We start from the raw sequence: 14,579 nt of genomic DNA on the forward strand, positions 1-14,579 counted from the left end.
ATAAAAATACAATCGAATACCCTACATTGTTGTTCGTATACAACGCATTATTGGAATAGTCAGGTAGATGTCAGTGCCATGTTTGAAATTAACATTTGATTATTGAAGATAAAGCACTCAAATACAATGTATTGTTTGAATAATAATAATAATAATACAAATCGCTGAACGATGTCTGAAATTAACATTTTGATTTTGGAATATATATAATTATTGTCCGCATTTAACAATGGCGTGTAATGTGCATGTAGACAAACATATTTACGCAAGTCGTATGTTTTAATATTTTATGTTTTAATTCTCATAATTGTAACCATACTACCGCGTTCATGCTAAAAACCTCTTCATTGTATCTATATAAATAAAAAACCAACCTTACTTTGTCAATCTTCGCTGTGTGCATCCTTTCAAAGAACAAGCAAATATCAAAATATCATACTCAACACGAGTACAGTGTCACGTGGAACAACACTACCTCATTGTAGCAATACGCAATCACTTAAACGTACAACTCGTGGCTTTGCTCTTCCGTTTAAGGAAGCGAACACAAAATGCAGGTGCGGACCAAAAATAGATTGTTCAGTGACGTCCACCTTATCTTTTCCTCTATCGGACACACACACGCACGAGGAGAATCTCCATCCTTCGTTCCCAGCTGCAACAACAGCCGCTCTGTCTCTCGAATCCGAATGTGGCACCCAATCGGAAAACAAGACGCTCGCGCCAGGATGGTGATGTACAAGGGAGGGAAAGATGGAAGATGCGGTGCAGTATGCAACGGAAGGCGGAGAATTTTTCCGACACTTTTTTCTGACGGTTGGTGACGTTGGAGGATTCAGTCGTAAATTTGAGTTAAAATGGCGGAAAATCTGTCTGTTGTTAGTGGATATTGGAGTTTAGGAACTAAACTATCATAAAATACTATCAGTTTTAAATCGAGAAGAGGAAGTATAAACGAGTTTAGATGAAGAAAAGATCGTTGAAGAATGTCAGATGTTGAAGACGCATTGAGCTAAAAGTAAAGAAAAATAAAAACTTAATATAAGAAATTCCGCAACTGAGTCAACATCCTCAACATCTTGTATGTAATTATCCCCTTAATACGTTAGCGCGTACGTCCGTGCGTGTAGGACCATTCTAGCCTTCAAAACCCGGATTAGCATCGATTAGGATGTAGATCAACAAAATCCATTAGGATATGCATTGACAAAAACCCCAATTCGTTGTTAATGACACACTTCTGTATGGCTGTGAACATATGCGCACCCTGTTCATACTACGAAAAACAAATATACTATACGTAATACATAAGAAACAATAATTTGAAGTGATTGGCTGTAAGTTTAATCACGTGAACAGCTAGAATTACTCGTGTTTTACTGAAAAACAGGGAAAGAAGAGTAAATGAAAGAAAGAAAAAAAGAAAAAAAGGAAAAGAAAACTATCAAATTGGAAATAAAAAAGAAAGAAAGAGCTGAAAATAGTGAAGAAATGGCGACATATAAAGAGAAATTAAAAACATAAAGACACATTATTTGTAAGAATGTTACATTTTGTCAGCGCTAAGGAAACTACCAAATTTTCAATGTTTAAACATGTCTTCCCAATTGACTGTGTTCATTGTGTCTCGTTCAGTCGAAAGGGATGAATGTCATCAGTTTTTTGTTTTGTTTTTTTGTAGTTACGAGTTATCAAAGCGCTAAGAAGTTTAAGAGAAATATTAGTGTGTCTAACATTTCTCTTAAACTTCTGAATTCCTGAAGTTAAGATCTTGCGCCATGTGACTGCACTTTTCCATTTTCGTACTCTCAAAAAAAAAAAAAAAAAAGAGCAGCGCATATTTCAGTGCGATCAAGGGTTGCTCTTCCAGTTTGCCTAGCATTTGGAAAAACAAGAAAGCTATTTTAAAAAACATAAGAGATTCATCTTTCTAGATTTAATTTAAAATGCTTTTACTTTTCATTTATTCTTGATATTAAAGAAAGAAAAAACAGAAAAGAAAAAAAAAACTAAGAGAAAATCGGAATGAAGGGATAATAATATGCTCTCTCTCTTTCTCTATCTATCTATCAGTCTATCTCTCTCTCTCCCCTTGCCCTTTCTAGATCTTCTTTCTTTTTTTCCTCTCACACATACTATGGCAATAAAGTCATTTTGATATATTAATAGAAATAGTGAATAAGAAGGAAAGATAATGGAAACAAAGACCAAACGGTGCAAGAGAGAGAGAGAGAGAGAGAGAGAGAGAGAGCAAAAAATGCAGCGATTCGATAGTGTATTAATAGAATGACGATATTTCATTTACAAATACTAAATAATTTTTCTCGTGAGAAATAATCTCAGAAAAAAAGTTCAGATGTTTCGATCCATGGGCTCTACACAAGTGATGTGTTTATGCTAAGAAACATTCGCAGCTCTCGCAAGTTCAAGAAAAAAGAACTAAATGAATTTGTAATTTACTTCTATCATAATTAAATTATAGCAACCAGGAGGAAATAACAAACTTTAATAACAAGAAATCTAAAAATCATGTATTCCGTAACAAGTAGTTTCCGATACCATTCACGGTATTAACAAGAGAATTAAAATAAAGCTGCTTGGTGCAAGTTTATAAAATGTAGCGACTGAGAAAATGCAGATATGTAATAAAAATGTCCATAAATGAAAATGTTAATGAAATAAATGAAATATGAAGTAAAAGGATATAAACCAAAGTCCACAAAGTCCATAAAGCTGTGGTAAGAAACGCAAACATATTAGAAGTGAAATGAAAATTACCACAAATGCTTAACATATATTAGATTACCATAAAGTATTTTGAAGGAAAAAAATTAAACATGAATCCAAAGAAAAAAAATCTAAACAGAATTCAGTTGAACAATAAGTTAATCAAAACTATTCGATTACCACTAACGGTAGATTATGAAGCCGATGAGGAAAAAAAAAAAAAAAAAACGAGACCACGTACAGTTCGAAACAATGCCTGCATCTTAATTCATATTCTATCGGTCAGTTGTTTTCATGTGATGCAATTAAATCAGTGCATTATCACAAAAGGATTAACCCCGAATGTCAGTTTGCGGTCCCTTAATTAACGAAACAGAAGCATCTTTCAACAGGGCCACTGACCTTCTAACTAAACTATTAAATTCAACTTTCTTGTGCTCAATATTCCAAACGAATATTTCTAAACAATGAAAATGTCATTTAACGTTGTTTACTACAGTGCGCATTGTCCCAGAGGGAAGCTCTGGTTAGCATCGCATTGTTGTTGGTAATTATGAGATTAAATCGATGCAGTTCTTGATTTCGTAATGTAACAATCACGTTACAGAAAATGTACTTAACAGTGCGACTACGGCGGTCATATAGGAAATATTGTAGGACTGTATTGATGTATTACATCCCGTATTACAACTATTTCTTCTCCTTTTATATTAGACAGTGAATTATTTATAGAAAACATTACTCTTGTATCTTTATATATATTCTCCAATGAAAGCTTTTGATCGCTTGTGAATTTTCGATATAAACCTAGAGCACCAAACGGCTAGTAATGTTCATATATTTATTATCTCTGATAAAAAAAAGTGCTGACATGGTCCAAGAATAACGAGAAGTCGAAAATCCGCAAGCGATCATTGTTTTCATTGGAGAATAAATAATGGGATAATAGAGAAGCAACAGGAGGCATTTTCATATTAAATGACGCCCCTGCAGGGATGCTTATCCAGTCTGCTGTGTGGAAATCACTTTGATATACCACGTTGTGACACTTTTAATCTACGCAAGAAATCCGCTTTTCGAGCTGGCGTTGGAAGTCACGTGTTCCTTTCGTTTGCAGTGTTACTAACACCGGCCAAGCGTAACTCCGAATCGCAGAAGAAAAAGAAAGCCTTCTCTTTCTAATACTCAGTTCTTTCTTCTTATGAAAAAACTTTAAAACCTGTGAAAAACATAAGTAATAGAGAAGAGAGTTGGAAGAAGAGAGAAAACACAGAGAGAGAGAGAGAGATAGCATTATTTTGTAACAAGCTGTTTAATTTATTATTATGATAAAATTCCTATTTTTTATAATCTGTCATGCGCTGACCTTTAGTATCGAGTATTTTATGATTCGTATGCATCGATTCTCATTGACCTTTGACTCCTAGGTGAGTTTGCCTTTTGATCTTTCCAAGACCATCAAAAGGATCGTCCTTTAGACTGTTAATTCTTGATCCTTGAGACTGATGTTCATTTGATGTGGATAGTTACGCTGACATGACCTTCGACATTCATGTCTTGCTCAGAGCATCTTTATCTTCTTCGACAAGACATTCATTCGAATCATCGACACTGGTTTCGTTCCATTCGAAAAATGTTTTTCTTGCCCTTACCCTACCTCGTTAGGATATTATTATTATTATCACTAAAAAGTACATAAAATATGCAATATCCACTATCTGATTGATTTATGTTCCCGTTAAATATCGCCCCAGGAATGTTAAAACATAAATCGTTCATAAAACGCATTGTACAGACTCACACAGATATTCTCCATTCCCCTTCTCACTCCGCAATCAAGAATACTTCGAGCAACTTTGATGTTCGGTTTCATTGCACTAAGATCATATTCACGTGTTTACAAGTGACGCATACAGCTGTTTCTCTTCAAGTCATTTTAATACATTTCATTGGTTCATTGCAATATGGTCTCTCATTAATTTCGTCTGCGGAGAACGGTTGATTGCGGATATGGCTTTCATTTTCGTGTATGTCTTATATCGCTCTTTCCATCTATTTGTGACATCATCAGACACATCGCTCTTAGACGAAAATTAATACTGGTTGTAATATCGTGTTTTTTTATGTTTCTAATATCGTTAGAGAGAAAGAATCATTAACTTTTCTTAATTCAGCACATTTGAGTTTGGTAGAAAAATTAACATCCTTACATCAGTTGTGACATAGTTGTTACCATTTAACGTATTTGCTATCGCATTGCTGTGTGTATGGGAAGAGACTGACTGGAAATTCATCTGTTGGTAGCGTAACTGAATGATAAAAAAAAATTGTATATGGACTGAGTCCTTGATAAGCTTGCTTTATCCCTTTATCTGAATTAGAAAATCTATGAATGCCGTATTATTGAGCTATATAAGCTCTGGTCATGGCGGGATAACGACAATTGCAGAGCCTAAGTTAAAATCTTCATTGGCTACAACATTGCCATCTGTTATCCAGGGAGCTCAGAACAGCCACATTCAACTGAATGATAAGATTAACGTTTCTGACATAAAGGGTGAAGCAAAATACTTTTTCATACTCCCCGCTTTCTGATGGGAAACAGTGAGTGGAAAAATTTATGAGCCAATTGCTCGCCCTGAGCGAGCTTGTAGATTAAACATCAAAATTGGAGTTTAAGATGGCTTTTGGTCTTTTATGTTTGAAGTAATCCGTTGCTTCGTAATTTGCAGCTGGTTGAACCAATTTGTGGGGTGTGCAGATGCTTTTGAAAAGAACTTTGTTGCTATAATTTGTAGGAAAGTGCAAATATAGGGGACATCTGTGTCCCAATGGAGTTGCATAATTCATACGAACCATGGACCGTTTAGGATCATTCGTAGACATTTATTTTGCATTCGTTGTAATTTGAGAATATTAGTATCAGATCAAATACACCAAATCAGGTCAGATACACCAAGGTATTTGACTTCTGTTTGCCATGAGATTTTTTTGTGTTAAACAGGACGATGTCCACCTTTAGGAAGCATCGGTCTTCTGGTGAATAACATGGCTATTATCTTCTGGGGATTATCTTGCAGTCTTCATTACGAGAACCATTTTTCAATCAATAGTAGGTTTTCTTGCAGTTTTTTGATGGCAAGATATGGTTGTAGAGATCTGGCTAATATTGCTGTATCGTTGGCGTAGAGGGCCATAATAGATAATAATGGATTGTGTGTGTTATTAGTCATGTATGTGAAAAACAGAATCCGTGCTAGTAAGGATCGTTGTGGGACTCCAACTACAATACCTTTCTGTGCTAATTCTATGCCGTTGATCTTGATTTGCATACGCCTGTCAAACAAATCTATGATTTAATTAGATAAACCATTTCCAATGATATTCCAGTTGTGATCAGTTTAAGCAGTAATCGGAAATGCCAAATTTTATCAAATGCACAGGTATGTCAAGGAAAATAGCCCCAGCGCAATGATGCCTATTGTATCCAATGAATATGTATTGGAGTAGTCTATGTATCTGTTTTGTGGTACTATGGAATTGACCAAATCCAAACAACTGCTCTTTTAGGAATAATGTTTAACTTGTATACGGAGGCTTCGAGTCTGATAAGAATAACTTTGTCAGAGAAACTCATTTTGAGAAATGATGTTCTAAAAAGGACTGTTTACACTTAAGTCCGCGTACGTCCCGTAGACTCAATCAATGGTCTACTGGCAGAGAGAATCCCGCAGCCGCAAAGGACTGCCAGCAAAACCGAGCGTTAGCAAAACGCTCAAAGTAGCGGCAATGATTTAAATTAAATCAACCTTAATGGGGGCTTGTGTGATTCAGCACCTTTCTTGTACCTTTTTTTTCAACCAAGTGTAGACCGGCAGTCGAAATCTCCTACTACAGGCGGACGACTACTGACCGGCACAGGGTAGGAAACAGGAGAGGGTCTGGGAAAGTTGCATTTAAGCCAGAACCTTACCTTGCGCTGAACGAATCCAATCAGCAAAATCGTTCCAGTCAAATCCGTCGCCTAACCATCGTGAAAACATAATCAAAACCCGAATTCACAATTCGTAATCAAAACTCGACTACCTTGTTTCATTCTTCTGAATGATAAGATTTCATGAAGATAACGCAGAACGTTACTGGTTTGATGGGTGAAGCATAAATGCTATTCATATTCCCCTTTGTCTGAGAGGGAAGTTCTTTGAGTGGAGAATTATTGAGCTTTAAGCTCGTCCTAGAAGGGCAGTGAGATTAGCTGTGTTCAGCTGAGCGTAGAATTGAATATTCGGTCTTTTGTATTTGTAGAATTCTGCTTCATTGTAGTCTGAAGCTTGCTTGATCAGCTGGTTTGGATGATTGCTTGTCTTGGTGAAGAACTTTGCTGGATCATGAAGAAACATAAGTCCTTATAAGGACTGGCTTAAAGGGGCGAAGCAAGAATTCTTTTCTTCTCCGTTATCTGTAGAGGACAGTGTAGGGATAAGGTGTTATTGAGCTATTAAAGCTCTGATCATGGCAGGAGTGCAATAGCAATAGCCGAGCCTCAGTTAGAACCTCATTGGCTACGTGATTGCCATCCATTACCCTCCAATGGTAATGGATGGCAATGTCGTCACCGCATCTCACGGTCAATTCTCAATTTCATGTTGATACCACAAAACATAAAATTTCATGAAATTTTTATTATAAGAATATGATATAAAAACTTTAAAGGTGTATTAATTGTTTTTAGAATATTAAAAAGAATTTTTTAATTTCTATTAAACTTATATAAGAACAATATAAATTTGATTATTTTTTGCAATAAAATTAAGTAGAATTATTTATAATCTATGTAAATTTCTTAAAATAATTTGCTCAACCTGCGAAACAAACTTTTCATAATTTGTGTTATTTATCCAAAGTTAGTGTTGAGGTAGATAGAGACTTGAGAGGAAACGATTGTCAGAAGGCCATCTTCGTCAAAATTCATTAGAATTGGTATGGGACTGTGGTCCTATTAGAGGTTTAATGCTCATCAGTAGAATGACGAACATTAAATGATGAATGATGGCAAAATAATTGTTTTAATTGTGACGTCATCATTCATAAATGAATAACATTATCTCTAGCAACCATGGAAGTTAATTTAATTCACTTCAGGAATGTTATTTAAATTGTACTGCCCGGAATACTTTAAAGCCCAATAACGTATAGCGCTATCTGCTGAGAGATTGTTGAAATAAAAAATGGTTACAATTCATATTTCAATTCCATTGCTTGTTCAGCGATAATTATCGTGAATTCCAAGTATAGCTTTCTATAATTATCTCTCCTAGATTAGCTAAAGGCTTGAATATAACGAATGCATGGAATTCAATGTTAAATATTTGAGAATCAATGAGATTAAAATCACATTTTGCAGAATTAGAAATGGTGACGTCATCAACTTCGAACTTACAAAAGATGCTTCTTCAATTGGATCTTGTTTTAAATTTGGCTCATGTGTTACATTAACTGATCTCAGTTCACGTATTAATGACATTGAAATTTGTCTATGAAAATAAACTCGAAATTTTATCTTTCTGTCAATCTCGTGATAGATGGTGTCTCTACATTAGCACTCTGCTTACTGATTGAATACCGATTAATACCTGGCTGGGAATTTCGCACTGAGAATTATCTTTTTATGATTTTATTCTTATGCTAATTTCATGACTCTATTTTTTATTAACCCGCAAAATAATGCAGCATTTTGCCTTTCATATTTTTCTGTTAAATTTGTTCCCCTCTGGGCTTTTCTTAAAGGCTTCCTCATTGCTATGGATCGCATTTTCATGTCTATTACAATCTCGAACAAGTCATTCCTGATACAAATATATTTCAAATGTCTAGTCAGAAAATAATGACTTTTTCTACATATTTTACAATATGTTTTATAAAAAATATATATATAAAATAAAAATAAACACCATACTTTAGCAAATATAGCATATTTGAAAATATTTTCTCTATAGCAAATAGGAAAAAACGAAAATTAAAAAGAAATGCAACAATAATTGCAGACGATAAAAATCGAATTTACTTGTCATTAATATGTTTTAGTATTATTAAAATACGTGTCTCAATGGAATTTCATAGTTAAATTCAACAATGGTAAAATATTTTAGGAATATTAAGAATAAACTGACATTAGTACTAAAGGAAATTGGCAAATACTTAATTATGGTTTGTTTTGTTTACCTTTTCATTTAAATGCAATATATTAAAATTATTTTAGACTAATGATTTTTAGACTAAATATTTTAGACTATATTAAAAAGCATTATTTTAGATTAATAAATAATAAATGAATAGTGATTTTATAATCACAGAAAGTAATCATGTGACTATCTTGCATACAGAGAGCTATGGATTTTCGATAATACTACATCATCAAGTGATTGTCTGCAATAATATCTTCTTAAAGAACCAACGTGTATATCCTTACATTTTATATTTTTTGGAGGAATGAAAAACTCAAGGTTCTGTAACACATTATATCTCTTTGCGTGTGTTCTAAAGCTGGTTTGCGTGTTTTTGGTCTCCTCCAGTAGAGTGTGAAAAATCACACTCTATTGGAGGAGACCTTTGCCACATTCGTATGAGACTGACTAACCCGCCTTCAGTTGAAAAGTCTTTATAACTATTTCTAACTCCTTTAAAGAGGTTAGACATCTCGGGCTTTACATCCGAAAAGAAATGGCCGTGTCGTCCTCAATACTTCGCGAGAAAACATCTTCTGCAATATTAGATTTAACCTGAAAGACCTGATAAATATTCCTTCACGTACTAGATGGGAGGACAACCACGCTCTTCCAAGTAAAAGGCACATCTTCCCAACTACTCTCTACGAGGGTGCTTTCTTAATTACAAAACTCTCAAATTACATTCCTAAATCTATCTTTTTAATTTTGTCATTCGTATTTCCTCATCGAGGAAAAATGAATGCGCTAACGAAAAATAAATATGAGCATTGACATTTACTGGCATGCGTTAATTGCCTGAGAATGGCAATACCTAGATATAGATTCCGTTTTCAACGAGATGTTTATATAAGGACTCTTCTGAATCATCTGAAGGTGGCATCAGCCAGAGGTATATTGAAGCATCAGAATGTCTCCTCTAAGAAAGTTGAGATTTTAATGCTGTAAAACGCACAAACTCGCCGTAGAACACAGAGTTAAAAGACAACTAGCCTCACAGCATAAATTTTGTATGATATTCAATGAATTTACCGTCACTATTCAAAAAAATAAAACAATGACACTACATAATTAGTTGGTAGTTATGATGAAACGTATATAATTCTGGATATTTTCGGACTTTTCTATCATTGTAATCACATGGCATCAAGGGCAAGTAAAGACTTTGATATATCTTCAAAAATTTTGAATAATATTTTAATAAATATTCCCATTGTGGAATTTAATCAAAACATTGGAACTATATCCATGTGTTCTAGAAGTTAAATGATCAAAATAAGAAGCACGGAGTTTTGAGAAGATGATTATGTGTGTGTGACAGAGAGAGAGAGAGAGAGAGAGAGAGACATTTATTAAGCGGGAGGCTCTCTTCTGGATAGTATTCAATCATTTCAGGGATATTTTAAATACAATATACCAAATCTGAGAAGAATATTCTAAAGTTGAGCGGATTTAGGATTCATGCAGTGTTAGGAGATGTAGGTGAAAAGTATTGTCTCGAAAAAGTATTTTTAGCAAGCTTAGGAGACCATAATTGAGATTCATGCCAGTATTCTCCCAACGCTGGAGGATGGTACGAAGATCACAGTTTAAGACATCGTTATGGAATATCTTGGAGCTAAATTGTTTCAGTGCTGCATCATTTGCCGAATGAAGAAGTGGAATGGAATGAAGTTTATTGTCACCAATTGTCACTATGGATAGCATTTGTATGTCGTTAAAATAAAGGAGGAAGAGTGTAGGTAAAATCACGGAATCTTAGAATTTCACTGTATTTATAGAAAAATCTAAAGAGAGGAAGCCAAATACATACGATCAGAGATGAAGTTGCGGCCGTTTCGCAAAGGGCTCAAGATAAATATATTAATAGATGGAACGAAGTGTTCTAAGACTTTTTTTAATATGACTGCATATATTGTAGTTTAACAATGCTTAAGCTAATGTATCCAATGATATGATACAGGCAATCCCCGCTTCCAATTCTCGCTTTACCTTTTCCCAGGATTAATTATGAGTTCTGGTTTTTTTTTTTTTTTTTTCGAACACTAAGTTTCAACAAGAAATAATAAAATCATCGCATATAATCAAACACTTTAAATCGTTAAGATTAGCTTTCTTTATTAAAAAAAATAATAAAAAAACTATAAAAATTTTTGCGATATTTCTTACCAATAACTGTTTATGTAAATATATTATAATTAAGGGATGAAAGACGTTTCAGGGTGTAATTAAGTAATCAAGAAGCTTATTATATTTTACTAAAATTCAAATATTAAGAGAATGAAACTGAGAAATGCTTATCATGTAGCAATTTTTCTGGTACCCCCAGAAAAAAAACAACAAATGTTTTCAATTCGATTTGATTAAGTGAAATTTTTCTGTCTTCTCTGTTTAGGCAATTTTAACCTCCTCCCAGAAACTGATGTTGTTCATCTGGCAATCAGACAAACTGCCCAAGGGAGCATATTCAGTTTACATACAAAAATTTCTATAAAACCATCTCATATTAAAATGATGGTTATGAAAGCCAAACATACTTGGGTGGCCTGGAAAGCCTTATAAGCATCTCTAGTGAGTAAATGACCATTGTGATTAATATTTTACTTGATATTAATTTTTTTCCCCCATCTCCTATTATATTAATAGCTAAATTAAAAAAAAATATTTCATGACATTTTTAAAGATCATACCTGCTTTTGTTCATACTCTAAAACCAGCTTTAACCTAGACAAAGTTAATTTGTTTGAGTCATCGTGATGTTCGACATCATCTTCTTCTGAGTCGGAGTCTGAACGTGTGTTGAGCATGCGATAACCTCTTCGTTACTCTGACAGAGGTCAAGCAAATCACAGAAATACCTTTTACATTGATTCGATAGTTCCACATAGATCTCCTTAAATTCGTTCTCCCGCATAGCCAGAAGCTCGAGTTTCCATGACAACTAAGTGATGGAAGAAAAGAGGTGCATAAATGCAGACAACAAAGAGAAATTATATCTGGAACAGAAAAGAGAGTAAGAAAAGCAAGAAAGAAAGGGAGGGAAACAGAAAGTCTATATTTTAATATGGCGCTTTAACTAAACTTTTGTTAAACAATTTTTTAGTAAAAGTTTTTTAGTAATTTTTTAAATTTTTATGTAAAGATTTTTAGTAAAAATTTTAACAAACCATTTTTCTAAAAGCAATGGATGGTATATTCAATTCAAAGCAATGTGAGAAACTTCGAATCTACTGTTTAAAAATGAAGACCCTGTAACATTACGTAGTCTATTTTCGAGCATGCGCGCAAATATTTAAGTTCAAAGTTGAATACATGCAGAGCTACACATCATCCTCACACTGAATTTGTTCGCCTTGAATAAAAATCTTCAGACTCCAAGTTATCATTCGCAGTATTTGCTTGTACCGCAATGACCCTTGTATGGCCTTTGTAGAAACTATATAATAATGTCCAGAACGGCAACACATTACCTGCTCCATCTAACATTCGACTGTTATCACTTACGCCTAATGCAAGCAAAGCTGTCACTATTGTAGTAGCTGCAATACCTGCTAAATCACAAAGATGCAATTTAGAGATAAATCATATTCGTAGGAGTAAAACGGTTCTATAATTAGAGACTTGAAAAAATGTGTGGTTAGCCTAATCCTTGTAAAAGATTATAAAATTTAAGCGTTTTTGGGAGACATCCCATTTTTTAAAGAAAATTTTGTCTCATTGTCTTTATAACCTATTATAATATTCTGAAAGTTCCGGATATGTCCAAGATCCTGAGTATCTCATCAATGGAGTTTGTCTCCTTTGAGCTTAAAAAGTTCAAAGGAGACAGACTCGTATTCAGTTATGAAACGGCAATGAGAGTTAACTGACAAAATTACTTACGTTACTCTCTATAGGGCAGAATGGACAATATACCGTGCGAAATGGATAACGAGTAACTACCTAAACTAGATTTGAATTTTATTCGTAATCCACTATTGATCCTAACGATTATCATTGATCATATTAGTTTGGAATGCGTGGTAATTCAGCTTTTATAGAAAACCGCACGCAAAAAATTATCAAAATGCATTATTGAGATATTGAAACGGTAAATCTAAGCATAGTTTATGTTGAATTGTTTTAAAAAGCCTCAAATCAGAGGAATTAAGAAATATACCATTTATATCGGAATGAAATCGTCACGCCACTACTCAAAAAGAGACAGAAAGAGAGAAGAAAGAAAATAATTGAGTATACTTAATACTTATCGAATAATAGTAAATTTTCAAACTAATTTAAACAAATATAATTTAACACATACAAAGATAAAAATTTATACAGATAAATTAATCATACCTTCAACACTGTCAAGATGGGATCTTCACTAGTTACAGACATCCACGCTGGACTGGAAAGTGCTCTGTAGGTGTGAATTCTGCGGAGGGAATACCGGAGACAACCTGTATAAATGCCTTCTTGTCATCGCTGACGCGCGCAAGATAGTTGATGGGTTTTGTCGATGATGGCCCCCTCTAGAAAAGAGCAGTTGAAGAATTTCGAACTGATTGCAGTGGGCTGCGAGAATCATGAAAGAAATATCGGGTGAGTGGTCCGAATTTTCCTCTTCTGGTTGTCGGGTATTGGCCTAGTCGTTGGCTAACATTTCACTGGTTATACTGGGATAGTTGATGAGTATCTCGAAGATTTTATAAAACACATTCGCGAATTGCATAGAGAAGCGCGTCGCCAATTTTGACACTTTCCTGTTCGAGCAACAACTCCACGATCTCCACGTTTTCATGGTCGACGGAAATTTGGATGGCGCTGCGTGCCAGAATGTTGGTACAGTTAACGTTGATGGGATTGGGTTGTTTGAGGCACCTAACCATAGTAGGCCTGTCGCCTCTTTCTGCGGCTTCAAGGACTGTTTGTTCTTTGGGATCCATACTAGGACCGTCTTTTAGGGGTTCTCGAGGAATTCGGATTCGTTACTGGTTGGTAGTCTTCATACTTCGATTACTTTGTTTGCCCATCTTGTGACAATCCCCTCCGCTACCACGGGACGCATCAGCTGTGCACTTTGCTGAGCGTATGAAGTTGCAACAAAACTAATTCGAAACTTTTGCAGTGTGGTCAACAGAAAGGTGGAAGACGCTTTGGTGGGTGATTCCACCTAGTGTAAAAATTATTTCTTGGATTCATCTAGAAGAAAAAAAATGAATTATAATTAAGAATTTTGACCTATAATTTACAGATGCTATTACTCAACGATGTGATTCTTAGAAAGTAATATTATGTTAGAAATGCAATGCGCAGTATTATAAAAAACAAATGCTTTTTTAAACAGGTGTTTATTTTGAAAACAGAATTAAATAAATTCAAAAAAGAGAAAAGTTTCCTAGAATGCAATTCTCAGTTGTTGTTTTTTATCATTCGATTATTTAATCAATTTTGATCTTAATTACTAGTAGGAATAGTATTAATAGCCTTTGTTTAAAAAGGAATTACCCAGCGTTTAATTCATCGCTGTTTACCACAGTATTCTGAGAACATTCCATCAGTGTGGCAGCTATTTTCTTATAAATATTTTCCTGATCATTTAGCGAGTTATACGAAATGACAAAAATAATGAGTTCTCTGGGAGTT

General features: G+C 34.4%; 1 pseudogene across 1 annotated transcript in view; it reads right to left on the reverse strand.

Annotated features, from left to right (window-relative positions):
- The window catches only part of LOC150100113 (transient-receptor-potential-like protein pseudogene), a 72,987-nt pseudogene extending 59,021 nt beyond the window's left edge, over positions 1-13,966 (reverse strand). Inside the window, exons 1-2 of the transcript XR_016549292.1 lie at positions 13,290-13,966; positions 11,642-11,892 (exon numbers count right to left, since the gene is read on the reverse strand). The product of XR_016549292.1 is annotated as a transient-receptor-potential-like protein pseudogene (transcript). The remainder of the gene's footprint in view (positions 1-11,641; positions 11,893-13,289) is intronic.
- Between the last annotated feature and the right edge of the window lie 613 nt (positions 13,967-14,579).

The sequence above is a fragment of the Typopeltis vanoorti genome, chromosome 13 (assembly GCF_054136105.1).
Source record: "Typopeltis vanoorti isolate ZY-2024b chromosome 13, IOZ_Tvanoo_1.0, whole genome shotgun sequence".
In the NCBI taxonomy this organism is placed as follows: Eukaryota; Metazoa; Arthropoda; class Arachnida; order Uropygi; family Thelyphonidae; genus Typopeltis; species Typopeltis vanoorti.